Here is a 14,142-nt window from a genome sequence, read left to right as displayed (position 1 = left end):
TGATGGTTTAGATTTTCATAATTGTATATTCATTTTATAAAGCATGGTTATTATTTAACTAACGTTGAATATTTCGTGTAAGTTCTATGTTCCAATATTTTATTTTAGATGTCCTAATTTTTTTGTTTTATTTTGCAAAGGTGCACACAATGCTCTACTAGTTGGTCAGATAGGCAGGTTGAGCCGCGAGATGGTAGTAATTACCACTCTTCGCACGAAAAGATTGAGATGGTCACCATAGTGGATGACATAGATTACTCACATTGTTTTGAGAAACTCACTGAGCCCACAGTGGGCTCACCTTAATATGACCATAAGATGCTACAGTATAACATCAATAAGGTCAAGTGGGAAAGATACGTAAAGTGCTTGGTCATAATTAAGAGCCTCATCAAGTACTCTACTAAGAGTGTTATTCTAGAGTGTGAGATAGCCAAGAAGTACCTTAAGAAGATAGCTTCTCATTTCACTAGGTCCTCTCAGGCTTATGCATGTTCCTTGATGATGGAGTTTCTCAACATTATGTACGATGGAAGTGGTGTAAGGCTATTTGTTCAGAACATGATTTTCATTATTATTAGCTAAACAAATACCTCTCCGAGCCGAGCCTTTCCGAGCTCGAGCCGACTCGTGGGTTTTGCATCAAAAGACAAGTTTAAAACTCGAAAACCATTTTAAAATCTAAAGTGGTGGTGGGATCTAGTTTCTTTGGCCTTTAATTTCTCGCCATTTGGTATTAAGCACCAAAACAGATAAACTAAGTGACCTAACCCTATTGTCTTACCAAAAAAGTAACCCTATTGGCCTTTATTTTGGTAGATTCAATAAAAATAAAAGAAAAGGTTAAGAAAATTAGAAAAAAATTTATGAGATTTATAATTTTGCAAAGAATATCTTGGAATATTTTGTTTCCGCTGCGTGCTTCAGATTATTTTATATGCATTATTATTCGTTATGAATCCAACGTGGATTAATTTTCATTTAGGATGTGTTTGGTTTGGCTTTTGAATTTGGCTTTTGTTCCCTAAAAGCAAAACGTCAAACCAAATGGCTGGATCCAAAAAACAGTTTTTTTTCTAAAAGTCAACTTTCTCAGTGTGCAAAATTGAATGTATCTCTGGACCTGCTTTTAGCGGCTTTTTGCATGGAACTGTGAAAATATATATGAAAGAATTTTTAGCGGCTTTTATTTTAGTTGTCCTAAATAATTTTGTTTTATTTTACAAAGGTGCACACAATGCTCTACTAGCTGGTCATATAGGGCAGGTTGAGCCACCAGATGGTAGTAATTACCACTCTTTGCGGGAAAATATTGAGATGGTCACCATAGTGGGTGATATAGCTTACTCACTGCGTTTTGAGAAACCTATTAAGCCCATAGTGTACTCACCTTAATATGACCATAGGATGCTACAGTATAGCATCAATAAGGTCAAGTGGGAAAGATCAAATGTAAAGTGCTTGGTCATAATTAAGAGCCTCATCAAGGACCCTATTAAAGGTGTTATTCCAGAGTGTGAGATAGTCAAGGAGTACCTTCTGGTCATAATTAAGAGCCTCATCAAGGACCCTATTAACACGGAATGGCAGCCGGGAATGGGAATGGGAATGGGAATGAGCTTTGCGGGGAGGGGAGAATGAGAAAGACAGTGCGGGAATGAGAATGTCAGAACACGGAATGGCAGCCTACCCCTTACCGCCTTAATAAGTAGTAGAGATTTAACATGAATGGTATGGCGAAGTGATTTTATCAAAGCGCGCAAATAGCGATTTACGCAAACGATGACGCGCGCGAACAACATGTGAATTAGCACGTGCGAAACAGCACGCGCGACGCGTGCCACAACACGCAAATAACGTGTGGACCGGACACGCGGCGCGCGTGCACGAACATGCAAATGGACGATGACTACGCGCACGACATGCGCGGAACGGCGCGCGAAGGACGCGCGGCGACACGTCTGACTTGTGCGCGCGGCGCGAATCGCACGACAGTGAGGGTACGACGGGGCTATGCGCAAGGGGTAGACGTAGGGTGAACCAGGGGTAGAAAAGCAAGAAAAAGAGAGTGTAACACCTGAATTTGGTGAATATTTAAACGAATCGCACGACAGTGAGGGTACGACGGGGCTGTGCGCAAGGGGTAGATGTAGGGTGAACCGGGGGTAGAAAAGCAAGAAAAAGAGAGGGTAACACCTGAATTTGGTGAATATTTAAAAAAAATATACCCCCAAATTTAGGGTGTTACACCTTCATTTCAACCAACTATGTATATCGTACAGTCAGAAAAAATCATTACTATCTAGATGATGAAACAGTCAAAGCGATAGTGACAGCAAACAAAGGAAAGGAACTATAGAAATGCAAATTATAAAGAGGCAAGTGATATAGTACTCCCAATCAATTGACTGGGGTTCATACAATATAATTGAAGAAGATCACTTCCAAAAGGAAACAGTCAAAGCAATAGTGACGGTAAGTAAAGGAAAGGAACTATGGAAATGCAAATTATAAAAGACCAGTGAATCCTCACCAGAGCATCAAACCTTGGCTTGTATTGAGGAGTGAGTGTCAACATAATTGGGGATCCCTATGCCTGCACTTTTTCCCAATCCAGATCACAATAGGCGGTTAAATAGCCTAAAAGTGCAAAGAACCATAAGAATATCCGAAACCTTTAAAACCAGCAACCGTGAGCAAAACGGTACTAAATCATTTAGTAATCCTTAGATCTAGGTCCATCCTAGAGTTCAATGTTGCAATGCGCCATGTACACAGCCTATTATTAGTACCCCTCTAAGAATTGCTTAGTTTCAGCTTGCTGTAGACTCGGAAAAAATGGGATATCAACATGCTTGGTGATGCATTTGGGTACAATTGACAGATGCGACCCACAAGAACTGCCCAGTCTATATCGCCCATAAATCCCATAACCTGGAAAGGGTTAGAAAGCATTTGTTATAAAATGTACATAATTTATGAATATATCATGTTAAGTTGTTAACACTATAAAGCATACTCCTGCAACAAGAAAAATCAGAAGAGAATCATACATTCGAGTAAACCCCATGTCGCTTTCCCCAATATCTTATGAATCTTAAGGTTGTGTGAAAACTCTTGATGAAAAAAACAAACTGTATTAATCCAGCAACAAAAACACTGTAAACATTTACTTCAAAATAGTGTTAAGCAGAGCATCTCGCACAGGCACAAGGCTGTACATTCCATGCTCTGACGTGCTAACGAAACGTCGATGAGCACAAGAATAAGCAAAAACAACTCCCTGATACCAGAAGCTACAGAGTGTTAAGCAGAGCGTCTGCCTTCCCCTTCGGCCAGTCGAAGTGCTTCAGCACCGCCCTCGTCCACCTGCCCATGCATTGCCCAGCGAAACGAAGTTAAGCAGAATCCGATTTGCCATGGCAGGCTCCATGCTATGCCGCTTCATCTCAGCTTGCAACACATGCACACCTGTTGAAGGCACATCTTAATAACATTATTTTTGTATGAAAAAATGAAGAAGTAAATTTTCGTTTCCAGGAAGGCGACACGAGCATATACGAACGAGAACCCCAAAACAGATCACTTTTGTTTGCAGCTGAATTTAAGAAAGAGCTTAGATTGGTTGAGTGAAATTAGCACTCCTTTTCCTACTCTTTTCCTTTTTGTTTTTCCTCAGCCCCTGCTGCCATCACGGTGGCGCTCGTCTTATGTTGCAAAATTGTATCCACTCATATCTCAGCGGCCAAGGAAAATTCTAGCGATTTAGGCAGTAGTTTTCATAGGGAGTCGATGCCACCAATTCCTTGTCCACTCGCCACGTTTCTCCAAAAAGAAATTGATGGCCAGACAAGACGCCACATTTTGCTCATTCGCGTAAGGGCGCAGCACTGGATCAAGGGAGGGAGTTCAGCAATAAACTGACAATTTCAGATTGCAGTTCACACATATCACAGATACATAGTTCTGTGACTCAGTTCCAGTTCACACACAGAAACCACACATACATAGTTTCAGTTCCCAGATTTCAGTACACAGACACAAACCACAGATACATAGTTCCCAGATTTCAGTTCACACACAAAACACAAATACTTCACACTTTCTTCTTCTTGGGGGTGATTTTTTAACTAGCCATCCTTTCATGCGTGGTGGAGTTCCTGCTGAAAGTGTAGTCAGCGTTTCATGGCTGACAGTCAGCTGTTCCTGCTGATATTGTGTTGTTATACGGGTTGCTGAAATTGTAGCACCCACTTCTTGGTCTGCAGTTTGTTGAGTTGTTTTTGCAAGCACCACTTCATCAGTAGCAGCCTTTGAAGATGTAGCCCGAAGTTCACCACGATATCTAGCTAACCTACAGCTTTTTAAGAGTGAAGGGACCACCTGATCCTTTGGCCTCCAGTGCAAGATCGTCCAACCATTGAGAGTCACTCCGCACAATGAATTGTTGCCTCCACATCCTAAATAGTTGCAGGGAAAGGACAAACAAGAACTTATGAACACAAAATGAATTTGGCTGTGATACAGCAACCATCACAAACCTATCCCCAAAGAAGGGATGGGCAGATGGCCATGACACTACGAAACATGAATGTTACTGAGGTTGTTTTGCTTCAAAATTATCATTTTTATTTGTGCCCATCTACAGTTTGAATACATGGAATGAAGAAATACAGTTTATGTCATCTGAGCATGATCCTTGTTAGAAAAATATGATAAAAGGCCTGTGACACTCACCTCATGGTTAGATATCAAAATCTCCAAAATCCATTCTGGACACTCTAGTCATTGTAGTTCTGTTATCTAGATGACTACAAGCCAAAAACAGAAGATCCTGAAACAACGTAGAAATATTTTGACACCATAAGAATCTAAACAAGATCTAAAATTGATAAATAAAAAGCATACAAGTCTTAGTTTGTAAAGAACAAAGAGCATAGAGACCATCATTTGCAGCTTACCGGCCAACCTATTGGCCAAATTTTTTGTAATGAGCTTAGCAAAGCTATGCACAAGGCTAATAGGTTGAAAGTCCTAAACATGTTGGGCATCAACCTTTTTAGGCAACAGCGAGATGAAGGCTGAATTCAAAAGCTCCATATTCCTGAATTTCTGAGCCCACACACAAGAGATAGCAGCCATGACACTCCCCTTAATAATCGGCCAGTAAAATTTATAGAAGCACCCAGTGAAGCCATCCAGCCCCGGGGCCTTTCCGAAAGAAGGTGCTCGATGGTGTTCCACACCTCCACCTCCGAAATGGGTACTTCAAGAGCAGACAAATCATGAGAAAGGAATCCTCAGCGCATCAAGGTCAATGGTAGTGTCTCTAAGCTCCACTGTAACCAGCAACCCGTTATAGAAGTTGAGAAATTCTGTTGCTTTATCCTCATGCACAGTCAGCACTCTATCATCTATAGTAGTGATACTAGGTAAGTGGGTATAAAATTCTTCCTTTTTCGGTACCTACCATAAGAATGGAACAAACGGGTGTTGGCATCCCCATCTTTTAGCCATCCAATGCGAGATTTCAGAAGGATGCCAAAGCAAGACTGTGTTTCTTCAACAACCTTGGGCTATTTCAAGTTGATGCAAGAGCTCTTTAGCTAAATCAAGTTGATTTTTCACATGCCCCACCTTTTTATCACTCCAACTCTGCAACCCACGAGCAACAACCCTTATTTTCAAGATAGGGTAGCTAGAGGGCACTGACCATCAGAAATCGAGGGCCAAGTAGCCACCACATCCTGGAAACCCTCCAATTTAGGCCAAAAAGCTTGAAAGTGGAACCTACTCTTGCCCTGGATGTCACCTCAAAAACCAGCACCATCTCTGCCCTTGGCTAGAAATTTTGGCATTGCAAGAGAAAATAACCTTTCATTTTACTTTGTTCAATATTTTTAGAGAAGCTGGAACACAAATTTCTTTTCCTTAACCGCTTCTGTCTTTTTATCACATATGACAGTGTCACAAGTACCAAAGAAGGTAATGATCCTCTTCTTTCAGTATTGAACATCCCTAATGTTTTTTATCACTTGGCATAAGCAATATGGCGATTGATATTTCAGATGATGAATCTGATGAGGAGGTTCCACAGGCTATTCCATTATTCCCAAACGCAGATGGTATATATAATATATCATTGTTCTACATAACATTTTTGTTTAAGAGTTACTATTGCATCTCTCTGTGCATTATGACTGCTTCATAGACCCCACTCATGTGGGAGCCTCCGGCAGCGGGCCTGCCCTTTTTAATATTGAAGATTGACTGATCCAGTTTTGCTGAAGCTATGGTATTATAGAGAAAAAGAGAAGAAAAAAACAAGAAAATTGTCTTATTTAACCTTTGTCGTTGATCCAGACCACCCTTTCTACCTTCTTCAGGCCAATCACCAATATTCCAAAGGTTCCTTCTTCAGCTACAAAAAAACAATGAAAGCAGCAGATAACTTCAGCACAGTTATTGGGAAGGGTGGTTTTGGAACTGCCTGTAAAGCTCAATTCAGTGATGGATCCATAGCTGCGGTGAAAAGGATGAACAAGGTTTCAAAGCAAGCTGAAGAAGAGTTAGAATGCCTACAAAAAGGGAAAACATCAGCAACAAATTAACGGTCGCTTATTTCTTCTTTGGGATCTGCTTCAGTAACTCATCCAGAACCTCAAACAGATCAGCAACCACTCCGTAATCTGCAACCTGGACAATGTCAATGCCCAGTTGGCTTAGAATTGTAGCTAATATTGGTGGACAACACGTAATTTGTTAAATGAGAGAAGGAACCTGAAATATGGGGGCATCAACATCTTTATTAACCTTCGAGTCTCATTCGATCATTCCTGCCAAGTGCTGTATCGCTCCAGATACTCCAAAAGCATGGCATAGAGTTATGGAACTATATGACTTGTACCTAAAAACAAAGATAAAAAGAACTATAAGAATTGTACCTGAAAAACAAAGATAAAAGAACTATAGAACTCAACCTTCTCATCTATCATTATAAAAACAAAGATGAGTGTGTTAGCTGGGCAATAGCAGGAGCTAAGGAGCTTGAGAGCCTAGGCTTAGTTGTAGCTCTGGCCGAGGTCGGGTCAAGTTACGGTTCCAGTTTGTAATTTCCTTCGGGTTTTTGTGTGGGGGCCTTGAGAGACTTGCCCAGCAAAATCTCCTTTTTGTAAGGTTTTTTATTCCTCTCTAATATATAAGATGTGCAGTTCTCCTGCGCGTTCGATAAAAAAATAAAAAAATTAAAAATTGTTGGTGGTGCTTTGCTCGCATCGCATGTTCTTCTTGCATAGCATTGACGCCTTGGCGTTGCTAATCCTTCCATCTACCAAGCTCGTGTCTTCATCATTCTTGGCGCTGATCGATTGTGACGCCGAAAAGTCGGCATCCATGCATGGACAGTAGTCCACTCTTCGTCCCGCGCCCGCATCCTCCGTTCTCCAGGACAACGTCGTTGATGTCCAGAACTGAGAAATTTGCAAGATCACCACCCCAGAAAGGTGGCTTCGCTGCATTGCCACTATCAAATGATCCTCACTGTTGTTATGCCATCCAGCCTCATATAATCCATCAACTTGTTCTTTTACAGCTCTTCAGCCACGGGAAAAAATAGCTCTGTCCTTAGGTCAAGATACGGTCATCTTGCCTCTGTTTGCTTGGACTAAAAATGAACGAGAGTTGTGTTCTCCCCGGCGGCGCACAGAGGATTGGACACTCAAGCACGCATAACTCAACATTTGGTTCTCCTCCAAGCCCACAGGCAGCAGATTTGAGGTAAGAATGGTGTTCCAGTTGTATTCCCTCTGTTTCTGTTATCCACCTTCGATTTCTAAAATCCCTTGTTTTTTTGGACGCATGAACCAATAGATTTTGTGATGTTGGCTCTAAATCTGTGATCCATTGCCCATGGAGAGGTGGTGCTATGCCAGATTTGGACATGGAACCCACCTCCAACTCTTGGGACATGAACCTAAGGTATATAATCTATTCTGCTATGTGGTTTTGTTTACGTATTTCGGCTGTTCGAACTGCTAACCAAAGATAGGTCGCCCCTCTAACTCGATTTTATTGTGCACTTGCTCCTTGCATTGAGGGTTTTTTAGCAGGATGTAGGCCTTATCTGCACTAAATGGTAGGTGGAACGGCCAATTGGAATCAGTAACAGATATAGATGGTCATAACTGGATGTATCCTGTTGCATTTGGATTAATACAATCTGAACCAGAGTATAACTGGGTTTGGTTTATGAAGCAGTTGCGTAGGGCTATAGGAGACATGCCCCAGCTAGCAATTTGCACAGATGCTTGTAAGGGATTAGAAAAGGCAGTGGTACAAGTGTTTCCTTATGCAAATCAAAGGGAATGTTTTAGGTACCTCACGCAAAACTTTATGAAGAGATATAGTGGTGTCATTTATTCACGTATGTACCCTGCAGTTGAGACTTATAAGAAGGACAAATTTCAGTACCACATGACCCAAATGTTCTCAGGTAGCAATGATGTGTTCAAGTACCTTGATGAACACCATTCACTGAAATGGATGAGATGTGACTTCAACCAAGAAATTAAGTGTGATTATATTACTAACAATCTAGCGGAGTGTTTCAACAATTGGATTAGAGAGTAGAGACATAAAGGACTTGCCAGTGACTGATCATGTTGATAAGATAAGGGAAATGATAATGATACCACGGGAGAAGATAAGAAAAATTGGAGAACGACTTCAAGGCAAGATACTACCAGCTGTCCTCCACCAATTGAATGCAAGAACTAGAGGGTTGGGACACTTAACTGTTGTGAAAGCTGACTTACATGATGCAGAGGTGTACGACAGCAGCCACAATCATCATGATCGACATGCTATCAAGGAACATTTACATGACTGCACTTGTGAAGAGTAGCAACATACTGGCAAGCCTTGCGAGCATGCATTGGCCTTGCTAACAGCAGTGCAAAACAGAAATGTGAAGCTTGAGGATTTGTTCATGAATACTACTCTGTTCCAATGTTCAGATAGGCATATAAAAGATTGATAGAGCCACTGCCTGACAAGTCACAATGGCCCACAGTAGAAATTCCATTTGATATGGGTGCACCAATTTGCAAAAGAACTGTTGGCAGACAGAAATTTGAGGTTCAAAAGTTCCCTTCAAGGCGGCAACAGTTCAGAGACAAAACATGATGAAGGTGGCATCAGTTCAAAGGCAAAACCAACTGAACAAGAAAAGCCCAAAACGATGGTAAGAGGAAAACGTAGGTGCAAAAGATGCGGTACATTGGGTCACACAAAAGTTAGTTACAAATGCCAACTCAATGGTACAAAGAAAACGAAGAGAAAGCCTAGGAATAGTAAATCAGGTGGTAAAAGTCAGATGGCAAGACCATATAGCCAATAACAACTAGGGAAACCATAATTCAAGATAATCCAAAAGCATGGCATAGAGTTATGGAACTATATGAATTGTACCTAAAAACAAAGATAAAAAGATGGCTTCGCTGAGAAATTTGCAAGATCCCCACCCCGAAAGGTGGCTTCGCTGCATTGCCACTATCAACTGATCCCTCACTGTTGTTATGCCATCCAGCCTCATATAATCCATCAACTTGTTCTTTTACAGCTCTCCAGCCCACGGGAAAAAAATAGCTCTGTCCTTAGGTCAAGATAAGGTCATCTTGCCTCTGTTTGCTTGGACTAAAAATGAACGAGCGTTGAGTTCTCCCCGGCGGCGCACAGAGGATTGGACACTCAAGCACGCATAACTCAACATTTGGTTCTCCTCCAAGCCCACAGGCAGCAGATTTGAGGTAAGAATGGTGTTCCAGTTGTATTCCCTTCGTTTCTGTTATCCTCCTTCGATTTCTAAAATCCCTTGTTTTTTGGACGCATGAACCAATAGATTTTGTGATGTTAGCTCTAAATATGTGATCCATTGCCCTTGGAGAGGTGGTGCTATGCCAGATTTGGACATGGAACCCAACTCCAACTCTTGGGACATGAACCTAAGGTATATAATCTATTCTGCTATGTGGTTTTGTTTACGTATTTCGGCTGTTCGAGTTGCTAACCAAAGATAGGTCGCCCCTCTAACTCGATTTTATTGTGCACTTGCTCCTTGCATTGAGGGTTTTTTAGCAGGATGTAGGCCTTATCTGCACTAAATGGTAGGTGGAACGGCCAATTGGCATCAGTAACAGATATAGATGGTCATAACTGGATGTATCCTGTTGCATTTGGATTAATACAATCTGAACCAGAGTATAACTGGGTTTGGTTTATGAAGCAGTTGCGTAGGGCTATAGGAGACATGCCTCAGCTAGCAATTTGCACAGATGCTTGTAAGGGATTAGAAAAGGCAGTGGTACAAGTGTTTCCTTATGCTGATCAAAGGGAATGTTTTAGGTACCTCATGCACTTTATGAAGAGATATAGTGGTGTCATTTATTCACGTATGTACCCTGCAGTTGAGGCTTATAAGAAGGACAAATTTAAGTACCACATGACCCAAATGTTCTCAGGTAGAAATGATGTGTTCAAGTACCTTGATGAACACCATTCACCGAAATGGATGAGATGTGACTTCAACCAAGAAATTAAGTGTGATTATATTACTAACAATCTAGCGGAGTGTTTCAACAATTGGATTAGAGAGTAGAGACATAAAGGACTTGCCAGTGACTGATATTGTTGATAAGGTAAGGGAAATGATAATGATACCACGGGAGAAGATAAGAAAAATTGGAGAACGACTTCAAGGCAAGATACTACCAGCTGTCCTACACCAAATAAATGCAAGAACTAGATGGTTGGGACACTTAAATGTTGTGAAAGCTGACAACATGATGCAGAAGTGTACGACAGCAACCACAATCATCATGATCGACATGCTATCAAGGAACATTTACATGACTGCACTTGTGAAGAGTAGCAACATACCGGCAAGCCTTGCGAGCATGCATTGGCCTTGCTAACAGCAGTGTAAAACAGAAATGTGAAGCTTGAGGATTTGTTCATGAATACTACTCTGTTGCAAAGTTCAGATAGGCATATAAAAGATTGATAGAGCCACTGCCTGACAAGTCACAATGGCCCACAGTAGAACTTCCATTTGATATGGGTGCACCAATTTGCAAAAGAACTGTTAGCAGACAGAAATTTGAGGTTCAAAAGTTCCCTTCAAGGCGGCAACAGTTCAGAGACAAAACATGATGAAGGTGGCACCAGTTCAAAGGCAAAACCAACTGAACAAGAAAAGCCCAAAACGATGATAAGAGGAAAAAGTAGGTGCAAAAGATGCGGTACATTGGGTCACACAAAAGTTAGTTAGAAATGCCCACTCAATGGTACGAAGAAAACGAAGAGAAAGCCTAGGAAGAATAGTACTAAATCAAGTGGTAAAAGTCAGATGGCAACACCATATAGGCCAATAACAACTAGGGAAACCATAATTCAAGAGCGCCCTGGAGCAACAATGACAAAAAGGTAATTCCAAAATTTGTGCAGGCGACTTGCTGCTCTGTTAGAAAGCAATTCTTCTCAGACAACTATGCCTACTTCAACCAAGATAGCAACGTCTACCAAGAAGATAGTTCAAAAGAAACTGACCCCAAGGAAGAAAAAGAAAGAACTCTTAGGATTCTATTTGTGGTTGTAGTCCTAAACTGAAATATTTGTGGTTGCAGTGCTAAACTGAGTCACATGTTTAATTGTGCAGTTTGTTTTGGATTCTGTAGTCCTAAACTGAGATACTAAAACATGTATGGGTGTTGTCATATATATCTTGTACGGATAAGGATTTGTTCACCACACATCAAGGTTCATGGCACAGGAGATTGGTGTCAGCAGTATGGAGAACAAGCATGATGCCAAAACTGAAGCCGGTTGCCTAGAGAGCAATTGCAGGCTGTCTGGTTCTGTTTTTTGGCCAAATGTCAAGCCAAAGCCCGCAAACACAGCCAAGGGCAGGGCCGTTTTTTTGGGTTGCACAGTTGAAAAGAACTCGTGAATGAGGCATGATGGCATAAGAACAGCAAGAAAGTGATTGATATTGGCACTTCAGCGTGCTCAATGGTGGCAATGCAGCGAAGCCACCTTTCCAGGGTGGTGATATTGCAAATTTCTCATCCAGAACTTTGTATGCCCAGCCAATCATCGGACCACCGAGCGCTCATGCAATACGCCACGCCGGTCCTCCTCGGCCTTGTCAAACACGACGGACGGTACAGTCCCTACCCACACGCCGGGGCAGTGGTAGGCCTGACGGCAAAGGGTGTGCGCCACCTGGTTCCCCTCGCGGTACACATGCCTCACATCGCACCCTGCAAAACAGCGAAGCAGCCCGTGGATCTCCTGCAGCGCCACAGGGATCCGCGTCCGCGTGTCCTCGCCACGGAGCAGCCGCACAAGCATGAGGTCGTCGCCCTCGACCACCACCCGCTGCAGGTTAAGCCCAAGCGCCAGGCGAAGGACACGAGCCATCGCGCGCGCCTCCACTATGCCAACCGTGGAGTGCTCTGTGGGCTCAGCGAATGCGAGCACGACACGACCGTCGCTGTCACGGATGGCGCCACCGATACTGGCTCGTGCTGACCCATCATGGTAGACTGATCCATCAAAGTTGAGTTTGTACCAACCATGAGGTGGCAGCGACCATTGCACCATGACAACGCGGCCAGGATGGTACGGCCGTGCCCACGGAGAGAGCTGCGACGTATGGTGGTATAGATTGGGGTCGTTGGGTGGCGCCATCGATGCTAGGGAGCACACCATGCTATCAGATCAACTGTTCGTGCAGTGTATCGCGTATATAGTGAAACACGTAGGGGCGGCGGGGTGAAGGCAGCTCACCGGTCGCCGCTCCGGCATCCAACGTTCGGCCTCAGTCCACCCTCTGGGTCTCTGTGGGGTCTGCCTCCGCCACACGCCCACACGATCTACAAGTACACTAGTTCTCTTTGGGGTCAGCCTCCGCCTTCCGCGCACAAAAAGTATGCGTGATGGATTAAGAGCGCAGGAGACCGAGTCTCAACTCAGATTAGTGAGAAACGTGGCAAGAACACAGATAGAATCTTTATGGAACCCTAATTCCACAAATTCGAGCCCCGAATCCCCAAATCGGAAATCAACAGTCATCTTGAGATGGGGATTAGAACAAGGGAGCAAGAAAGGAGAACGCACCGTGGTCTTGCCGTCGGTAGTTCACAGTTCGCAACCCTCAGGCCGACGCCGTACCTCCTTGCAAGTGCAGAAGCACCGCCGAGGATCTCACCGACGGCGGCGCCCTCACAGGAAAGCGCTCGCCGGCGGGGAGTTCGACGGCAGCGCAACAATGGACGACGGATCAGTCCTCCGCCTGGCCGGTGAACAGAAGGGACGAGGAATCTGGCTAGGTTTCAGGCGAGAGGCGCACGGCTGAGAAAAACGGGGAAATGGCTAGAGTTTCAGGAGATCGATTTCTCCGGCTTATAAATGGATAAACAGTGATCCGTGTATTCTTCGTCATCGATCCTTATCCAACGGTCCACGGCGATGCGGGAGGGGGGCGCGGGCGCTTTTGGTGGGCTGACTTCTCGGCCCGGGCGCGCGCGCCGCACCCGCACGGGCCGCCTGGACCGGCACAAAGACGGGCCCAAAGGCCGACAGAGGCCAAGCAGCCCATTTTTATTTCCAGCGAATTAAGAATTGGTCTTTTCTTTATTTCGGCAGATTGAATAAAAATAAAAGAAAAGGTTAAGAAAATTAGAAAAAAAATTATGAGATTTAGAATTTTGCAAAGAATATCTTGGAATATTTTGTTTTCACTGCATACTTTAGATTATTTTATATACATTATTGTTCATTATGAAGCCAACATGGATTAATTTTCATTTAATTGCATAGAAATTTCGAGATTTTGTGGTATTTTAAATGTTTGACCACGTTTAATATTTTATACCACATTTAGAACAGTGTTATATTTTATATATCATCCAATGATGGTTTAGATTTTCATAATTGTATATTCATTTTATAAAGCATGGTTATTATTTAACTAACGTTGAATATTTCGTGTAAGTTCTATGTTCCAATATTTTATTTTAGATGTCCTAATTTTTTTGTTTTATTTTGCAAAGGTGCACACAATGCTCTACTAGTTGGTCAGAT

General features: G+C 42.8%; 2 long non-coding RNA genes across 3 annotated transcripts; both read right to left on the bottom strand.

Moving 5' to 3' along the window:
• Positions 1–3,908: 3,908 nt before the first annotated feature.
• LOC118471916 (uncharacterized) lies at positions 3,909–4,929 on the bottom strand. Its single transcript, XR_004855308.1, has 2 exons — positions 4,738–4,929; positions 3,909–4,460 (listed from the first exon to the last, which is right to left on the bottom strand). It is a non-coding gene; the product is annotated as an uncharacterized lncRNA (long non-coding RNA).
• A 9-nt stretch (positions 4,930–4,938) lies between these two features.
• Positions 4,939–13,440, bottom strand: LOC103638145 (uncharacterized). Of its 2 annotated transcripts, none has more exons than XR_004855309.1 (4): positions 13,177–13,440; positions 6,781–6,907; positions 6,583–6,696; positions 4,939–6,421 (listed from the first exon to the last, which is right to left on the bottom strand). It is a non-coding gene; the product is annotated as an uncharacterized lncRNA (long non-coding RNA). The 2 variants fall into 2 exon arrangements; XR_004855310.1 differs by lacking the exon at positions 13,177–13,440 and adding an exon at positions 8,515–9,352 and having other exon boundaries at positions 6,323–6,421; positions 6,781–8,443.
• Positions 13,441–14,142: the final 702 nt, after the last annotated feature.

The sequence above is a fragment of the Zea mays genome, chromosome 1 (assembly GCF_902167145.1).
Source record: "Zea mays cultivar B73 chromosome 1, Zm-B73-REFERENCE-NAM-5.0, whole genome shotgun sequence".
NCBI classification, from domain to species: Eukaryota; Viridiplantae; Streptophyta; class Magnoliopsida; order Poales; family Poaceae; genus Zea; species Zea mays.
Note: the sequence above shows the minus strand (reverse complement) of the source record. Positions and strands in the feature narration are given on the sequence as shown.